The 12,347-nt window shown below is 36.3% G+C and overlaps 1 protein-coding gene across 3 annotated transcripts in view; it reads right to left on the bottom strand.

Moving 5' to 3' along the window:
* LOC138704602 (nuclear receptor coactivator 6-like) overlaps positions 1 to 12,347 on the bottom strand; it is a 708,935-nt gene that overhangs the window by 292,487 nt on the left and 404,101 nt on the right. The gene's annotated exons all lie outside the window — the stretch shown is intronic.

Consider the following 12,347-nt stretch of genomic DNA (forward strand, 5'->3'; position numbering starts at 1 on the left):
AAACCAGAGTGCTTGTTTCTGCAAACATTCCGTAGAATGAGATTGAAAATTTAGTTTTAAGAGAGTTTCTACAAAAATACTGCAAACAAAATATTCCTTCTGACTCTACCTTAAGAAAATATTATGTAGATATAATTTACAATTATAAACTGCCTCATCTATTCTAGAGGATATAGGTGATTCATACATATGAAACTGTAAATGAAACCTCAGGTGTGAATAGATGTATAGTAATTCTTATTGTAGAAAAGTTTGATCTTGATAAAATTGTGGTGACGTATTGTGCACCTAATGACAGTATAAACAAAATGACTATGAAATTGAATGTCAAAAACATAAAAAGTGAAATCATTTAATTATTTATTTTTTAGTATTGACCTAAAAGTTTGTATGTCATATTTAGTATATTTTAATGTGGCATTTGAGGAAAAATAATTTTACTGAATTAGAGCCAAATTTATTAAATATTGAGACTATTTTAGGCGTCTAAAACTGCATATTTTAGTGCCTAAAAGTCCGATGTCTAGTTATCATGTAAAAAGAAATGTAGCCTCAATCAAAATGCTATAATTTAGAGACATGTGCAATCTCAGTTGAGACGTCTCACAGAGACATTTGGAGTCTCGATCGATACGTCTACAGTCTAAATTGAAACGTCATATAAAGACATCTGCAATTTCAATTGAGACGTCCTATAGATCTCTACAGTTTAAACAGAGACGTCCAATAGATACATTTTCAGTCTCAATCGATACGTCTACAGTCTAAATTGAAACGTCATACATCTGGAGTTTTAATCGACATGTTATCCTGTAAAAACACATGAAGTCTCAATCGAGGTGTTGGCTTATAACGAAATCTGCAGTCTAAATCTAGACATTGTCCTACTGAGACATCGGCAATCTCAATCGAGACGTCCTGTAGATACATTTGCATCGAGACATCATACAGAGACATCTGCAGTCTCAATAGACTTTGTAATAAAAAGGCATTTGAGTCTCAATCGAGAAGTCCTATCGAGACATTTGCAGTATCAATTGGAACATTACCCTGAAGGGACATTTGGAGTCTCAATCGAGACACTGTCCAGCAGACATTACAAACATCTGTAGTCTCAATTGATAGCCTGCCCTATACGTACATCTGCAGAATCAATCAAAACGTCCTAGGCATCTGCATTCTGAAGACGCTGTCTTGCATATGCAGTTTTAGACGAAATGTATGTAGGCTACTACAGAGACATCTGCAATATCAAACTAGACATTGTCAGCAGGAAACATGATGCGGCGAGGAACATCTGACCGAAAATTTTATTTTACTAAAGCTGTTTCAGTTAGGGACGGTTATTTCACGTGTCGTATGTACACGAAATACTACCCTAGGCATTTCTTTTCTAACGAGAGCTGTGCTTGTGTAACGTTTGACAAAATTTAGCAGTTTCGATAGGGTATGAAGTGATACCTGAGTCAAGAGGCAATTACGTTCCCCACTACACCACTGATAACGATCATGATTAATGTAGTAATGATGAAATTAGAAAAAAAAAATGTAAATACAGTGAGCAAATCTTCCTCAAAAGTGTATTCACTACAAAATTCATTCAGCCTAGTTGCGATTGTAATCTAGGCCTCTAGCGTAGAAAATAGATGCGCTAACGACGCATCATGTCATTATTTTGTGACATTGAAATCTTTCCTTGAAAATCGAGCACATATATCGACGGAAAACACAATTAAAAAGGCTGCAGAATTATCGACAACTCATCACTTTTGTATGCGATGAAATGACTTTCCATGTACTACAGCGTGCCATACAATGAGGACGCCTGACCTGTCTTGACGCAATATACCGATGATGGATGAGGTGCGGCAAGCACTTCCGAGATAGCGGGCGGGGATCCCCACTGCACATCACTCACCGTGATGATCGTTGTAATTAGATACATTCATTTAATCCAACTTTAATTCCAATCTCGATCAGAGTTAAACGAAGTTAATGTGTTTATCACTGATTGTAACAGATCAGTTTCATTAAATCTATTTATACTTCGTGTACCAGTTTCTAATTTTCATTATTTCGTTCACAATGAAGCTTATTGTCATAACAGAGAATTCAGTCCCAAATTATAAAAAAACGATTTCACATATATTATAGGCTATGGCTGTATGCGTCATCAGAGAGGACACTAAGACATTTTTTGAATCAGGAAACAATTACTGTTCTACCGAGCTTTAATTTCAAAACTTCCCAGCCTAACTATTTCAATTAAATTTAATTCAAACAAAAACACTCAATTTAGATATAGAGGAGAAGTTTAAAACCAGTGTTACTAAATAATTGCATTTTAGGTTTCACCCCCCTTACCCTTCACCATCAACTTTGAAATTGCAAATGGCACCCCTTTACTTAAATTTGAAATTGTTTATACATCTCATATATTCGTTCTCACATATTTTGTTTTCCATGTGAAACAAATGAATGAGATGTATAAGCAATTTACTACTTTTTTTTTCAAATTTAAGTATAATGTAGGGGCGTCATTTCAAATTTGAAAGGTGGCAGAGGGTAAGAGGATGAAATCTGAAATGCAATTAACACTGGTTTTAAACGTTTCCCTCAACACCTAAATTAAAATTAAATTCAATTTAAATAAGCAGTTATTTAGGCTGAGAAGTTCTGAAATGAAAGCCCTGTATAAAAATAAATACTGTAGGTTGGAAAGTTTTACTTCGGTCTCTCTGCATAATTACATATTATAAAATTATTTACTTCAGTGGTTGCTGTGAAGCGAATTACAACAATGCCATACTATTTTATTCCTACGTTCCTGTAGATATATTCTTCCATTGTTGAAAAATTACCGCAGCTGTAGTCTCTTCGAATAATTACTCATTATTAATTCAGCGTGAATTCAATAAAATTTCAGAAGATATAGAGAAACCTCCAAGGTTGGACTCAATATTGTTTCTGGCTGCCGGTGAGTATAAAAAGTTACTAGATACAAGCTTTGTCTTTTGCTATCAACTGCTATGGAAACGAAATTTAAACTTGTAGCTACTTTTTATACACATTTCACATTTAAGCATTTTGTGGTGTACCTTCGGACATGGGTCGTGTGTATAAGAACAAAATATGACGACGTCTCTACCGGTCGTGTGTATAAGAACAAAATAGGAGGACGTCCCTACCAACAGTATACTCACGAAAATTTACGAAAAGCTTTAAGAGAAGTTTCGTCAGGAAAACTTAGCATTCGCCAAGCCGCCGAAAAATTTCAGGTGCCAAAAAGGACTCTTTCTGGCAAATTGTTGAAAAAGCACTCCGGTAGCCATGGAGGTCAAACGGTTTTTAATCAAGGAAGAAGAGATCAAATTTGTCGAAGGATTTATTGCCTGTGATCGTTGGGGGTTCATCGTACAATGTTTCCTGAACCGATGTGGAAGAACTGAAAAAAAATTCAGGAACAACTCTCCAGGACGTGATTGGTGGTTTCTTTTTGAACCGCCATCCTGAATTTAGCCATAAAATGTGAAAAGAGTTCGTGCTGGCGTGAATTCAGATATCATTACTTCGACCACATAGAAGAAACACTGAGGAGAGTTTAACCATAAAATATCATCAATTATGATGAGACTAACTTTCAGTAACGACCTTGGGAAGACGAAAGTAGTGGTAAAACGGGCTGCAAACACTATTATTGACACTTCAAAAGCAAGTTCTTCAGTTATGATCTGTTGCAGCCGATTGATCTGTACTACCGCCTCATATTGTTCAAAAGACTAACTACGTATATCTTACATGGACAGAAAATGGCCCGGAAGGAGGACGATATGCAAGCACAAAATCGGGGTGGTTTGATATGAACATCTTTGAAGACTGGTTCTTCAGTTTATGCCTGTCTTACCTAAATAAGCTTTAAGGTCGAAAGATGTTGATAGGTGATACCCTGTCCAATCATGTTTCTCATAATGTAATAGAAAATTGTAAAGAGGCAAATATTCGTTTCGTACTTTTACCACCCAATGCAACTCACCTCTGTCAACCTCTTAAAGTTGCTTACTTCAGAACTTTGAAACATGCCTGGAGAAAAGTACTTGCAGAATGGAAAAAGAAGAACCGCGGATGTCTTCCAAAATCTGAATTTCCAACAGCTCTCAAGAAAACTTTAGAGAAGGTGAAAATTTCATCAAAACAAAACATACTACAGTATCAGGTTTTCATGCTGCATGTATTTTCCTTTGTGAGTGGCAAGAATTTTGAAAAGAATCCCAAGCTTAGGGGAAAACCGAGCAGAAAATAGTGACAAGGCTTGGACTATCCTATCTATTCATCCATCTTTTACAGCTTCTTCCTGTAAGCATTCCATTTTATCACTGTAATTGATACCGTGCCCTTCAAACTTTACGGCTCAATATTGACTGAACACAAAGTCCTTTCCCGATATTTCAAACTATTTTCTTTCCCAAGAATTGAATAGAACTGCTTTCTTTTGCAATATTAAAGAAACAAATCTCCAAATTTGTCTTCTTTATGTACTTACGTAATTTTTTATATATTCCGCTACTTCTGGTAAGTTTATTTTCTTCTTACTGCCTTGTAAATACACGAACAATAGAAGTTTACAGTTTAATTAATTGAACTATAAATGCATTCTCTGATTTTCCTCTCACGTATTTAACACACGCAAACAGAAGACGCATTTGCATATAAATTCAATGTATGTTGATTACTCAGGCGAGAGATAGAATGCGATGCGCACCTCTCCGCTATATGTAACGCTCACATCCAGTTTCCTAAGCCAAATAAGAAATCCAAGTGAAGCCAGTGACGGGAAGACTCTGTTCGTGTCTCTAAAATGTTTTGAGCTCAGCAGCAGCAGCAGCAGCAGGAGCAGCAGCAGCAGCAGGAGCAGCAGCAGCAGTAGCAGTAGTAGTAGTGGTAGTAGTAGTAGCGGTAGTAGTAGCGGTAGCAGTAGCGGTAGTAGTAGCGGTAGCAGCAGCGGCAGCAGCAGCAGCAGCAGCAGGAGTAGTAGTAGTAGTAGTAGTAGTAGTAGTAGTAGTAGCAGCAGCAGCAGCAGCAGTACCCATCATCATCATCATCATCATCATCATCATAATCCTTCAAGAAATGTAGATCAGATGTTCTGTTTTGGTTAGAAAATGAAAGTCGTTTGTCAAACGTTTCAATGGAATTTCCAGTCGTCCCTTCCCTGTCGACTGGTAACATAAAATTTGCAGAGTTATTCCATTTTCAGTCACTCTTGATATATTTATTTATTCATAATTCTCTGCCAAAAGGCGGTCTTTCTCTGCAAACCCAACATTCTCCAATCTTTCCTATTTTCTGTCTTCCTCTAGTCTCTGCATATGATCCATATATCTTAATGTCGTCATCATCTGACTTCTTCTGCCCCGAACTCTTCTCCCGTTTACTTTTCCTTCAAGTGCATTCTTCAGTAGGCAGTTTCTTCTCAGCCAGTGCATGTACTATGACTTAAGCCTACGTTATGTAACTCGACAGGTGTTAGCAAACTTCCGTGAAATAGAATGTGATTATTTAACTTAGACTTAAATGATACTGTACGACAGTTTCTGGCATGATCGGGGAGAGAATTTCAGAACAATGGAAGTGATATACTGAAAGATGACGAGTAGAAGGAGTTTCTGTGCAGAGGAACAGAGTGAAGGTACATGTTTCGGGTTCGAGGCAATGAAAGGTAAATAAAACGAGATATGGGTGTGGAGGTGTGAATGATTTTAAAAAGTAATAAGGGGGAACTAAACAGTAGTCTTTCTTTAAGTGGATCCCTAGAGAACCATTTTAGTGACGGTGTTACACGATCGAATTGTCTAATGTTAAGTATAAACGAATCGAACACAGGTATTGTGAACACGCTGTAGTCTGTGGACAAGCTCAATATTTAGGTTCGTGAATAGAGAATAGCAATAATCGAAATGGGACATCATTAACGTTTGAATGAGATTTTTTAAAGGCTGAGGGGTAGGACGTTAGTTAAATGTTTGAGGAAATGAATAAAAGTATTACATTATATAATGTATTAATGTTAAAAGTATAATATGTAATATTATATTATATTGTATAATATATGTATTATTAAAATATTATTCATTATTATAGAAAAGTAGACATCATATGGGTTTTAGTTCGAACTTAGCGTTAATATACAAATTAGATTTACTCTAAATGTTATTTTAAGTGACCGTGCTTGATTTAATTTAGGATGATCCTTGTTAGTTTTATTATACTATTATTATTTATTATTATTATTTATTAGTACCAATCATTATTATTATTAATTTATTATTAATAGTATTTATTATTAATGGTGTTTATTATTAATTGTCATTATTGACTGTAATTAGTTAACACTGCCACCGGGTATTTACCCATTTGCAGTGTGAATAAATCATACATACTTGCATGCAAACATAATGTTTTCTTTATTTTTATTGGGTTATTTTACGACGCTGTATCAACATCTAGGTTATTTAGCGTCTGAATGAAATGAAGGTGATAATGCCGGTGAAATGAGTCCGGGGTCCAGCACCGAAAGTTACCTAACATTTGCTCGTATTGGGTTGAGGGAAAACCCTGGAAAAAACCTCAACCAGGTAACTTGCCCTGATCGAGATTCGAACCGGGGCCACCTGGTTTCGCGTCTAGACGCGCTGACCGTTACTCCACAGGTGTGGACTACATAGTATGTCGATCACTTAACTATGAAAGGTTAAATCTGAATTTAAATACTGTATATTCCTAAACTTTTTACCGTTTTACTGTATGATATTGAAGTATTATTTATTTTTGTCTTCGGCACGGTGTTTAGATTTATTTTATTTAATGTTCATCTTTTGAATTGCACTGCAAGACCAGTTTATGCATCCAATTTTAAGATACAATTTCCCCACATCTCACAATGTAACCAGAAACAATATCAGCACAATCACGCTCGGCTGTAAGCTCTTTCTTGCATGCTTGGTCGCAGATACGAATCTACCACCCTCATCTACAAAGTTACACGATCATGACGTCAGCTTTAGGATTAAGTGTATGTCCACACGACGCGGTTCGACCAAATAGTTTGGTGACATGAAGTTCATTCGTGTGACGCATGGAAAATACAGGAATACACGATCACTTGCAACGCCCTACAATTTTTCTTCAGAGCTGTAACTCTTTTCTTTGAGGTGATACCAACTTTCGAGATATGCATCTTTATACTCCCCCTCACATTTTCTCCTTAAAATCTCCCACAAGAACGGAACTCAATTTCGATAGGAATTGTGGGTAATTTCGTAAGAGATTTACATATCAAAAGAACCTGTTCTTTCATAAAAATTGTTGAAGAGAATTTTTTATCCTTGAACGTGGCTTCCACGTGAGTCTGAGCAGGAACTCAATACCATGTAAACATGCTGTTCATGTTCAACAGCAATCTCTTTAACACTGACCAAGAAACGCATCATTTTATCTTGATATGCTAAAAGAACTGCATTCAACATCACATTCTACTCATGATCTTCCGAGACCACCGCTACCCAAGCTACTTGGTTTTTCGTTTTCAAAATTTATTCACACATCATCAGCTAAGTGCCAAGTCTCATCACAACAATTCGCTCATTACACACTACCACAAGACATCTTTATATTCTTAATCCTGTACAGTCTATGTTGCTAAAAACTGGAACTCGCCTCCGAGTGAAGTAAGGGGTTGTCGGACAACGACTTCATTTGGGACATATTGAATACATTTCTGTTTAATAGATTAATACTGTTTAATATTTGCTATTTATACCTGCTGTCCATTATTATTATTATTATCATCATCATCATCATCATCATTAATTTATTTAAATACAATACAAAACTCTGGTGTTCATATTCCATTATATCCATATTAATCCCACTACATCGATATATTTTATATTTACATTTTAAACCCTATAGCTATAGCACACTAGCAGTAAACTACTATTAAATTAATTTTCATAATTTTATTAGCTAACTCAACTTAATTATAATTTGTTGTATATTGCATATACATTAAAGTGAATCATATTAGTTCATAAAGTATTACTTTTTCTCATAGACTTTATCTCTTAAACAATCTAATTAAGGGGACACGCTACTGAGATTTCTAATCTCCACAATTTTGATTGTAAGTTTTTGAAATTTTAAAATCGAATAGATGTTGATGAGTTACATGTGCACAATTATTTTCAAAATTTTATGTTGAAAAATATACTCGGAGAAAAATAAAATATAAAAAAGTGTTTATAATTTTAGTAAACAAATATCTGGGTGTCATATAAAGATAATTTGTTTCTTAAACTTTTAAAATGATGCTAAGACTACCTACAATGAAATGGTGCATGGGTTTGTTCCTAGTCAATACAGTTCATCAGTAAAAAAAAAATAACTTTTAACATTGACCAAAATTGACGAAAACTCAGTAGCGTGTCCCCTTAAATAAATATACACTAGTCGTTTAAATTTAACTCAAGGACATTAATGAAGAATGTTCAGTGTATTGTAAATAGTTATTATTGAAATATGTATTTTATTCGATCATACTATAATACGCTAATTAGGCCTACATGTGACGAATAACATAGGCTACATTCAAGTATTGCTATTCATTGTGTTATTTCAACTATCGATTTCCAACTAATCATATGCAATACTGATATTAATATCGTATGCGCAACAACTCGCAAGCCTTGAAAGCAGCAATCCAAAATGGCAAGCGCGATAATATTATAGAAATATAATAAATTCAGTTAATTTCCTGTGTTTTAATGTGTGTTGCTTTGAAGTTAAAATCTCCAAACCAAAGTCCTGAAAAAAAATAAATAAATAAATACTGTGTAGACGCAAAAGTGCTCCGTGCTTGCCATCTGTTGCACTAGTCGGAAACACGCTGAAAAGAGACTCATGGACCGAGCCAGCCATCTATTGCAATTGTCGAGAACACGGTGAAAATATACTCATGGTCACCATTTCATTATCAGTAAAGTAACAAGGTAAAATATTTGTAAAAACTCAAAACATTTAATTATGGTCGAACAAAACAGTCCTATACATCTTACCTATAATGGTAATTAAGACGCTCTATGAAAATTATGAAACAACTCGTTTACGCACGTTTCATAAAAATACTCGCGTCTTAATTACTACCATTATAGGCTCGTTGCATAATTTATACTATTATGTCACTACTATACTGATTAAAACTGGTTGGGTGGAAGAGAACGATTTATGGCCTTAACTCTGTCATCGAAAATAAAACACTCTGCAATGCCATGGATCAAGTGTTAGTAAACTGTACCTGCTCACGATGAGGTTTGCACACAATACGTAAGGAATCTCCATGACCAAGCACGATTTAATATCTAATAATCTCCGAAACTAAATATGATATAGACATACATGAGACTCAATATCTAGAAATATTCGTGCCTAAGTATGATTAAAGATTCAACGTCTATGATTCTCGGTAACTAAGTATGATTCAAGATTTATTCACTAAGTTCAAACAGATGCGAAAGGTTTCAGTTTTTTTAACTGTATCACAGCATCGGAAACTCGTACAACCTCCAAGACCTCACCCCAACCTATTTTAAACTACTGTAAATCATAGATGAAATGAGAGGAAGATGAGAAGTTTTGGTGAAATTATAGAAACAACGGTACGCCGAAAAACCCACAAGGAGCTTTGGCTTTGTCCACTACAAATACGACTCTGCAATCGCCGGGAATTGAACTCGGGTCCGCATACTCTGCCATCTGATCTACCAAGCTGCCATGTCGTTACAACTTTCGTTGATAACGTTATATAAATATTTGGTTTTAATCGCCATTTGCCCCTTAAACAAGTACATTCTGGAGTTGTCAGCAATCAGCCAACTTCCTAAATTTTACTTACACCCTGTAGAAGTAACTCAATTTTTCTCTTTTTCTTTACGCACAATAGATAATGACCTACAACACGACCGTGCAAGGCGCGAGAGACTAAAATACGGGAGGGAAGAAGATCAAATGAAAATTAATTTAAACAGAGAATGAAAAACTAATTCTCTGACAAGTATGATACACTTTGTGAAAAAATATCATCCCTTTATGATAGCAACCCCTGGGAGTTAATATAATTTCTATATCAGATTCGACGTAACCTGATTAAGACAACACCAACCAATACTACGGTCCTCTTAAAAAGGGACGCCTCACTTCAAAAGATCAGTACTAAACACTGCTATAAAACGGAGGAGGAGGGTGGCCTAAGCAGATGGGGCTTTATCACCACGCTTCAGGGAACTTGTCACGAACTCCGTGGTGAAAGAGGGGTGGGAGAGGCAAAAGAAAGGGAGACTGAAACGGATCTCTCAAACTGATTGATGTTTAATCTCGTGAGCAAAAGCATCAGGAAAAGAGATAGGACGGAGTGAATGCGAAGAAACAGAAGAAGAATTCGGCTGAGATAAACAAGACGGCACAAGGCATAAAAGGAGACGGCTCGAAGTTTCCAGGACTGGATTCAAATGTGAACTAAGTCTTGTTGTGCGTGTGTTCATCATAAAAACCAGATTCAACGACACTTCACACAAGTTTTAAGAGGGGCGAGAGACAGAATGCATTCATGTCAGCAAGTGAGTAGAGCGCTATGAATTGTTATTTGAGTTCCAAGAGACTTCCTGGTGGGAATAAATGAGCAAACCCCTGCCTATTATGCGGTACAGCGTACCAATAACCCAGGTCATTGCAATGCATTTACCTCACACTGCGGTATCCACTTCACAAGTCGGCGGTTCACTGCCTTTCTTCGAGATTAGTTCTATTTTAACTTGTGCAGTCGTGATGCAAATGAATTTGAAGTTTTTCGTAATGTATCACGTTGTTATCTATTACTACTCATTTATTACACAGCAGTGGATGTGTTTCGTTAGTCAAATGGCCACACTAGCGCATCGCCTTTGCGTAACCAGTGGATCCTGGTTCAAATACCGTTGCGTTCAAATTATAATTTGATGTGGGTCGACACAGGAAGATGTCTCTCATTTCCTTTACCTCACTTATGTCGTCATTTTGTCTTATTATTCTCCTTCTTCTAATCCTCCTCTGTCTTGTTCATCTTATAACTCTTCTTCTGTATACTCCTTTCTGGTATTCTTTCTTCGCCTCTTGTTTCCACATTCCTATAGTCTCCCGAATTCCCTCGCTTCCTTCTCATTCCCCTTCCCTTTTCTCGATATATCCGTTAACTTAAAAAGTAACTCTCTTTCTTTGTCGTCTCTGTATTCCACTTGCATTCCTTTATATTTCCCTTGTTGTTCTTATATTTGTCTTGTTCACATTATATACTTCCCCTTGTTCTTCTTGTATTCCTCTCGTTCTTCTTGCATTTCCCTTGTTCTTCTTGTATTCCCCTAGTTCCCTTTGCATTCTCTTGTTCCCTCTGTATTCCCCTTTTTCCTCTGTATTCTCCTAATTCCCCTGTATTCTCCTTGTTCTTGTTTTCTCCTTGTTCCTCTTGTATTATCTTAGTTCTCCTTGTACTTCCCTCATTCTTCTTGTATTCTCCTTGTTCCCTCTCCATTCCCCTTGTTCTTCTTGTATTCCCTTCGTTCTTCATGTATTTTATTCCCCTCAACCTCCTTGTATTCTCGTCGTTTTCACTGTATTCTCCTCGTTCTTATGTTATCTCCCCTGTTCTCCTTGTATTCTTTATATTCGCCTTGTTCTCCTTTTATTCTTTATATTCGCATTGTTCTCCTTGTATACGTTTTGTATTTCCTTTGTTATCCTTGTATTCCCCTCGTTCTACTTGTATTGCCTTCGTTCTCTGTGTATTTCTCTCGTTCTGCTTGTATTTTCTTATTCTCCTTACATTCACCTTGTTCCCCTTGTATTCCTTCTGTATTCCCTGTTATCCTTGTATTCCCCTTGTTTTTCTTTGCATACTCTTTGTATTCACCTTGTTCTACTTGTATTTCTTTCGTTCTCTGTATATTCTCCTCGTTCTCTGTGTATTCCTCTCGTTCTCCTTGCATTCTCCGTTTCCCTTGTATTCTTTTCGTATTTCCCTTGTTCTCCCTGTATGCCCCTTATTTCCCCCAGCTCCCCTTGCCTTCCCATTGTTCTCATTTTCTTTTCTTCCTAAAGTACGCCGAATCCACGTCTAGAGAAATTGCAACTAATGTATTGTGAACATGCGACGGGACCTGTATCTAATAAACTAACGGTTCTGTACATGTGTTTATTACTTACTTACTGGCTTTTAAGGAACCCGGAGGTTCATTGCCGCCCTCACATAAGCCAACCATTGGTCC

This window comes from Periplaneta americana, chromosome 8, assembly GCF_040183065.1.
Source record: "Periplaneta americana isolate PAMFEO1 chromosome 8, P.americana_PAMFEO1_priV1, whole genome shotgun sequence".
Taxonomy (NCBI): Eukaryota; Metazoa; Arthropoda; class Insecta; order Blattodea; family Blattidae; genus Periplaneta; species Periplaneta americana.